Below are 8,180 nucleotides of genomic sequence, written 5' to 3'. Positions count from 1 at the left end.
AAAAAAAAAAAAAATAATAAAGTTGCCCCTAAACTATATATTGCCGAGGGTATACATAACTTAATTGTGGAGAAGGGCATCAAGGATTGATATTCCATTTACGTATCACATGGAGAGTTAAAGTGCTTGCTATGCCTTTTTGGAATCGTTATGTTCACAAGTATTTTGACTTTTGTTCTCATCTTTCAGTTGCCTGGAATTTCTAGCATGTTTGGATTTTTATAGGCTTGGTTGTTGCTTTGGAAGTTAAAAAAGGATTAAATAGAGAGAGAAGACTAAAAGAGAAAAAATGAAGAGTGATAAAAGGTGGAGATAAATAAAATAATCACTGTACATTTAGAATGGCAGATTGTGATACAAATGTTAAGATAATGTCTTCAAATCCATCTAATTTTTATAATAAAGAAGCCAGAGCTGTTGAATGGGGGAAATAATATATGGTCCTGAAATTCTGAATTGAATATATATAGGGAGAAAAACAATATATATAGGGAGAAAATTGAATATATATAGGGAGAAAAACAAACTGCATCTCTACCTCAAATAATAAACAAAAATGAACTAGAGATGGATAATACACCCACATATAATATCTTCCATTATAAATCTTCAAACATATGAAAATATCTTTGTCATTGTGGGTAGAAAAATATTACTTAGAGAGCACTCAGAAAGAATGAATGCTAAAAAATGAACTACATCAGATTTTAAAAACCTCTGTTCTTAAAAATGTATGGCTAAGACAATAAACTGGCAAGCAATTGACTAAGAGAAAAAAAATTCAACAATATAAATGACAAAGGATTTATATTCATAATATGCCAAAAATTCTTAAAATCAATAACTATGATAAATAGTCCAATGAAATACAAGTAAAAGACTGAAGGAAGGTATGCCAATCACCTATCAACACAGAAAAAAAGTGCTCAGCGAATTAATTTTTGTGGCATGCAACTTAAAACCACAATGCAACGAGTGATCTGTACACAGTCACACCTGCAATCTTACAATCAAAATATCGAAGTTCTCAATATTGCTGTTCACTGCATGTGGTGTAAGCACTTTGTAAAACACTTTTATACTCTTTTATAAAGATGTACATATACTACAGATTTACCATATGACCTAGCAATTTAATTCTGAGGCATTGATGCAGAAGAAGTAAAAACATATATTTATACAAATGCTTGCACACCAGTGGTTTTGATGGTCTTATTCCCAATATCAAATAACAGAAACAAGTCAAATATGAACCAACCATTTGAAAGAATAAACAGTGTGTGATATATATGCAATAGTGGACTATCACTCAGCAGTAAAAGGGTCAGATTTTTATACCCCCAAAATATGAGCAAATCTCAAAAATTTGCTGAGAGAAAGGAGCCACATACAAAAGAAACCATATTTTTTTTATTATTCTGGAAAGGGAATACCTAATCCATGTCACTATAAAGTCTGGGTGTGGATATCAGGGGTTGCTTTGGGATGAACATGAGATAACTTTCTTGTTGACTATGATTCTCTATATCCTCATGACATAAATGTATATACATATATCAGAACACACGAAACCAGAACACTTAAGACCTGAACAGCGTGTAAGCCAGGCCTCTATTAAGAATTAAAAGGCAAATGAGGTAAATAAAAGATCTTCTGGTCTGATTGTAAATATTGAAGAACTTGTTACCATTTCAGTTGTTTTCCTTTACTGCCACTGGACATGGTCTACATACAAAATATACTTAGTACAACTGAGGCATGAAATAATAAAACCAGGTATTAGTTTGTAAATAATGTCATCAATCTGGAATCCTTACAACATTACTCTTTGGGAGCTTACCTTTAGTCTTAATAACTTTAATAATTTAAAACTGTGGGAAGTCCGTCATCCTGTAACATCTCTACGTTTGTCTATGTGTTTCAACTTCCTTGCTTGTCACTTTCTGAAAATAAAACTCAAAGAAATGGCAGCAGAGATTGCATATCTTGCTTTAATACGTTAGAAATTTGGTTAGAAATGATTTCTCTTTCTTTTCATTTCTGTAGAAAAAGTACTCTTGTTCAAAAAGGTTATCTAAAGTTTCTGACATTTTAATAAATAGTTCAAAAAGTGATTTCTGTACTTCCAAACAGCTTCTTTCAAAACCCTCCTGTTATTCCTTAGCACTGTCAACTCATTTCCATCTTCAAAAAAAGGAGTGCATTTTGCTTTTAAATTAAAATTTTATTTTCCATGCCTGTCTCTAGTAGTTTTATTGTGTTTTAACCATGAATTTAAACTTTTAAGAAGTAGAGCCTAGGAAATTATTTAAATTGCCTCAGGATCTGAGGTAGTTGACAACCAACTTGTTATTTTCTGTCAGTTGAATGGGAGACGGAGTATCTAACCTGGAGACAAAGTGACGGTGAGAGGGCGAGGTGAATGTGATTTGTGGAATCCATTTGTAGTTAAATATATAACAATATGGATTATTAATAATTACAAAACATTAGAATTCTCATGAATTACTTTTAGAATAGTACAGTTATTTTCTTTAAAACATTTTCCTTTAAATGCAACCTGAGTTTGGTGAGTAACATTGTGTGAACATTGTCTTAGTGATGAAAATACTAACGAATGCTTTAGTTTTGGTGTTCTGGAAACTTGGGCTTTGAAAGAGTCAGAAGGTTTTTTTTGTTTGTTTTTTTCCATGCTAGCTATTTTCATTCCTGTTCTGACAATAGCCTTAATTTGAGCAGCACTCTTATCTCAATGCATGGAGTTTGGTCATTTGAAATAGGGTTGCTTTAGCAGTTTCCCAAATTGTTGTAGTCTGTACCTTATTCTTTGATTTTATAAATCTCAAAAGGGTTATGAAGAATATATATTTTGTTAATATACAACCAATTAATTGCAAACTATCTCGAAAGTTGTGATGCTTCTTGAAATCATTTCAAACATATTCATTTTTGATTTATTTTGGTGGGGAGATATGAAAAAAATATAAGATAATGAAGATTATAAAACATAATATTTCTTTATTATCAAAGGAATATTTTCTCCTTGTTTGGAGATCTTTCGACTGAACATTGTATTTCTCCAAGTTCGCTTCTGACAGTCACAAAACTGCTGAGAAATAAGTATCACTATTAACTGAGCAGTCCACAGTGAAAGCTGAAAAGTGACCAAGAGCTGTCAGCATCTTTGGTATGCTAGACCTTTACTGGACCAAATCAAGAAGCTCCTTTCCTGCCCAGCGAATAACGGCCCCTGTATAACAAGCCATACAGAGTCATTATGAACTCCCTGTGTCCACATTGTGTACCCAGTGCAAGCTTTTAATTCTCAAGCAGTGAAGCTACCAACAACTCACCCTCCTTTCCAGATCTCTCATGACCACCTTGGTTTTTGGTGTTTTTCTTTTTTTTCTGGTAATTAAATAAACCAATTTTGTTCACTGTCATTGTACTGGTTTGTATTCTCTTCCCTGACAAGCAAATTAACTCAGTGTGACCAGACCTCCAGCCCTAGTTGGTCTGTTTCATTCTTTCCTAACATTATTCTCTCATCCCATCTGATCTTGATTTTCAAATGTTACCTCCATTTCCACTTCATGTTGTGAATTAACATCACACACCGATGCTGTCAGACAAATAAGTTTGTGAACTCATGCTGGAAAAAGTGCTACAGACTTCATTGCTGGATGTCACTGTGATCACTTTCTAAGTATTCCCTTTGGGAAACTATGAACCTACACCAGTGGCTAGTCCATCCTTCAAAGTAATTCTGGACCTTCTTGTATTGAATTCCCATCGGATCTGTGCTCCTAAGTGGTCTGACAATTAAGTTCACAAACATGCCACCAAGGGCTTTTGTGTCAGCACTGTACAACTTGGTAGGGTTTCCTAACCCAGCTGTATCAATGTCTCAGAGTTGTGTTCATTTCCACGTGTGGTGATGTCTTGCTGAGTGGTGTTGATTACTGTCATTGCTGATTTTTCAGTGCCATATGAGGACTGCACGAATGGCCGTTCCAGATAAAGAGTTCCAAAATTGCTTTGAAGGGTGAACTAGGTGCCGTCAGTGTACAGCTTCCCAAGGGGAGTACTTGGAACGTGAACATATTCCTCATATTCAGCAATGAGATATGTAGCGCCTTTCTAGGATGACTTCCCCATGAACTTAATTGTCAGACCTCATACCTGTCCGTCCTACACACACAAACAAGGCATCTCTCCATATGTATTTTTTTCTTTCACTTTTCTTGTCTCTAGAATTTCTTCAGTTATCTGCACTGTGACTATTCTCTCCCTATTCCCCTATCTACTGTTAAGCAACATATCCAGGAACTGATGGATTAAAGTAAAAATTATTATATTTCACAACTCTATGGGTTGACTGGATTCAGATTGGAATAGCTCATGCAGTTTCAATTGGACATGTACTGGGACTCCAGTGATTTAAAGCTCAGCTATGCTGGATGGCCAAGATGACCGATTCACAAAGTTGGCAGTTGATGCTGGCTTTGAAGTGGAGGCTCATCTGGGGCTATCACCTGCCTTTGGCCTTTACACATAACAGCACTTCTCTTAGATCAATTGCTGAATGCTAAGAGGAAGTATATTGAGAGTGAGTGTTCTTAGAAGGAAAAGATTAGACGCTACCAGATCAGGTAAAAGCAATGTCTGTCTGCCACCATAATATTTCATCAACTGCTATTTCAGAGTGGACATAGACAGCTCAGATTCAAAAGAATGGGAAAAATTAAAAAAAATATAAACTTCTATTGTCACAAGTTCACATTGAAGAAGAACCCAGGTAGGAATGGCTTGTATTGGATACATTCCACAGTAACCATTGGCTTTCCTGCATAGTACACTGAATAAACAGGGAGAGAAAAAGACGCCCACATAAAGATGAACCAGTCAGTTACTGCCACATATGATATTTTAATACCCTACTCTTTTGTACTATGCAATTGCTCATCAACAATAGCAAGTGTCATTGAAGATATGGCTTCTTTAAGCATGGCAGTTGTTGTCTCTATATGTCTGTAGTATTCTTTAAACAAGAGACAGCAGCATTCAGAATACTATGAAGGCAATAGGAACAGATTTTACACTTGGGACTTTATTTAACTTCAAATATTTTCAGATGACAGCACTGTTCCACAAATTTCAGTAACCTCTGAGTTTATATTTGACACCAATACTTTCTATGATGTTAGTCTCAAAGGCTGTCTCCAAGGCCGACTATACAAATAAGACATTTCGAGTTTATTTTTTTGGGTGCTCTGTTATGCATCAATCACCCATGAAATTACCTAGCCTTTTTGAAATCAGCTTATATTTTCAGATTATACTACTATTTTGAAGTAACTCATTCTGTGTATCATCCTCACACGTTCCTGATGACAGAGCATGCCAAATAATATTATCTAGAATGAACTTCAGTACAGAATTTCTCTATATATACGTTTTTCTTTTCAATATCCCTCTCGCAGCAAGAGCTCACATGCCTGAATGGCAGGCCCCTAGTATTTATTGATTTAATTTGTAAATAGAAAATTGTTGAACCTTTCTGTTTAATAGGAAGATGAGTTTTTTGGAAAGGACAAAAGTGCTCAAAGTTGTCTGAAGCATTTCCTTGTAGCTACAAAAGTTATTTAATCTCCAAGTAGTTGTGGCACTGACAAGCTGAGGTAGTGCATGACAGTCATGGTCATGTTATCAGTGCTGTGGATACGAACAGCAGTAAACTCTTCCTATGGGTAAGCCAATATTTTTATTTTTATTTTTATTTTTTTTATTTTTTGCAGTTTTTGTCCAGGGCTGGGTTTGAACTCGCCATCTCTAGAAAATGGTCCTGCGCCCTACTCCTTTGAGCCACAGGTGCTGCCCTAACCTTTTTTTTTTTTTAAGCCAACATTTTTACTTGGTGGAACATTAAGAAAATAATTATTCTTGTGATTTGTTTTAAATTCTTCTCAGATTGGTAAAGTTGTGCAAAATGGAACCAAATACTAATTAGGAAAGAATACTAAGAAAATGCTTGCTTAGTTTTCTTTTTAAAGAAAATACTGTTAGTATTGAAACAGCACGATTCTATGAGATCACCATGGATTTTTACTTATGAAAATCAGAGAAAAAAATGCAAGTTATGTTCACTGTAAATTTTACCATACTAAACTTCAAATTACAGTTAGTAAAATATCATCTTATCCAAATACAATTAACATAAAATATTGTTAAATGTATTTCTTTATGAAATGATTGATGTTGAGATATGTAAAAAATTAACTGTTATTTTTATCTTTTTGCCTAATAAATAGTTGTTTTAAGCTCCAATTATTACATATGGCTAAACCCATTGCATTTCCTGTCCAATTTTGTGCAAAGATTACATGATGATAATTTATACATAATGTAAACTAAATAGTACTTGGAAAATAAAGAATATATTTTTTATCATTGTCTTTTTTTATTTTATATTTTATTTGAGTCTAGAAGCAAGAAATTGTACTTTATGATGATTCTTGCTGTCTGATTCTAAACTTTTCACATTTACTCTTTTACATATTTTGTTCTTATTTATTCTTGCCATCCTATATCCTCATCCCTAACTTATTATTTCATCTAATAATTAATATGCTAAACACATAACATGCAAACATTTTTGAAAACTTGTGCTTTGAAATTCCATTTTCCTATTACTTCTGGCCATGGGAATTTTTTGAGAAGAATAATTGCCATTTTAATCTTTTATATTTCTAATTCATAAAGAAAGGGTCTGACCTACATGCAGTGTACAATAAATAACTATTTGTGAAGAGAGAATTTTGAATAAATAAATATTTTTAAAAGCTTCTGATAAACGTTATTATAAATCTATCAAGGTAATGCAGTAACGTTAAGATAAAAATTGCAGAGATTCTATTCATATTCATGCTATGTTTCTTAAGTACAATGTATTAGAAATTCTTATGTATTTGTACAATTGGTTATGAATTATTTGCATAAATTATCCTACTGATGAAATAAGAATGTAGAGAACTTTTTGTTACTCTCTAAAACACCTTTGTTAGAATAACTTATATAGTATCCTCCTAAACTTCTGCCCCGAATTTCTTGAATAACTAATAATAAAATGATGTAAACATTCCCCATGTATGTCGGCCAATGCAACTCATTCACATAGTCAGAACTCAAGAAAATTCAAAGAGAAAAAAACCCACTTATTCATTTTTTTGAAAATCCTCTCAGAAATCTCAAATTATTAGGGATTTTATACATATGCTTTTTTACATATGACTATTTAACCCCTGACTTTAGTAGTAGCTATAGAGTGGTCAACATACAAAGACTTACTTTCCACTATTGTTAGAAAGTACAAACAAAAGTTGGCTTTATTGCAATGTTGAATTTTCATTCTTTTAGTCTGAATTAGAAAGTTCAATAATGAGAATAAGACCAGGGGAAAAAAGGAAAGAGCAATTGTAATGCAAACCATTATATGTAGAAATTTATGTAAGAGAGCAGGTAGATTTTATGATCACCTCTCAGAGGATAAGAGAAAGTAAATACAGATAGAAAGGATCCATTTAAAACAAAAACAGAGAAAAGGGAATAAACTTGCAGAAAAGACTCTTTTCACTTCAAGTGAAACATAAACTTAAATACGAGGGCCAGTTCAGAAAATTTAATACTTATGCAGACAACATACTGAGACACTTATTCAGTCACACAAACCTGTTTTCTGAATTTATTTCCGATCTTAGTTGGGAGGTGTGTCAATGCACGTGTCTGTAGCTTTCTTTTGTTTCATTACATCCCAAGCCCCATCAGTAAAAATTTGAAATGAAAATACATCGGAAATAAAACAGGTTCTGTAGAATTGAAGTTTTTCTCCTGAATGTAAATAAATATTTTTGTTCACTAGATCACTATATTTATTGTAAAATTTCTGAAAAGACAAACCCTTATTTTGCTTTCCATGTCACTATTCTATATAAAAAGGAACATGTTAGTTTTACTAATCATAGTTCCAAACTCCTGTCACTGCATGTTTACACAACATTTGATATCAAAGAAATAAAAGTAAATTTTGCTAAAAACCTAAAATATCGGCTCAGCGCCTATAGCTCAACTGGCTAAGGCGCCAGCCACGTACACCTAAGGTGGTGGGTTCGAATCCCCAGCCC

The sequence above is a fragment of the Otolemur garnettii genome, unplaced genomic scaffold (genome assembly GCF_000181295.1).
Source record: "Otolemur garnettii isolate 467f Iridium unplaced genomic scaffold, OtoGar3 scaffold00040, whole genome shotgun sequence".
Lineage (NCBI taxonomy): Eukaryota > Metazoa > Chordata > Mammalia > Primates > Galagidae > Otolemur > Otolemur garnettii.
This window is presented reverse-complemented; position numbering follows the sequence as displayed.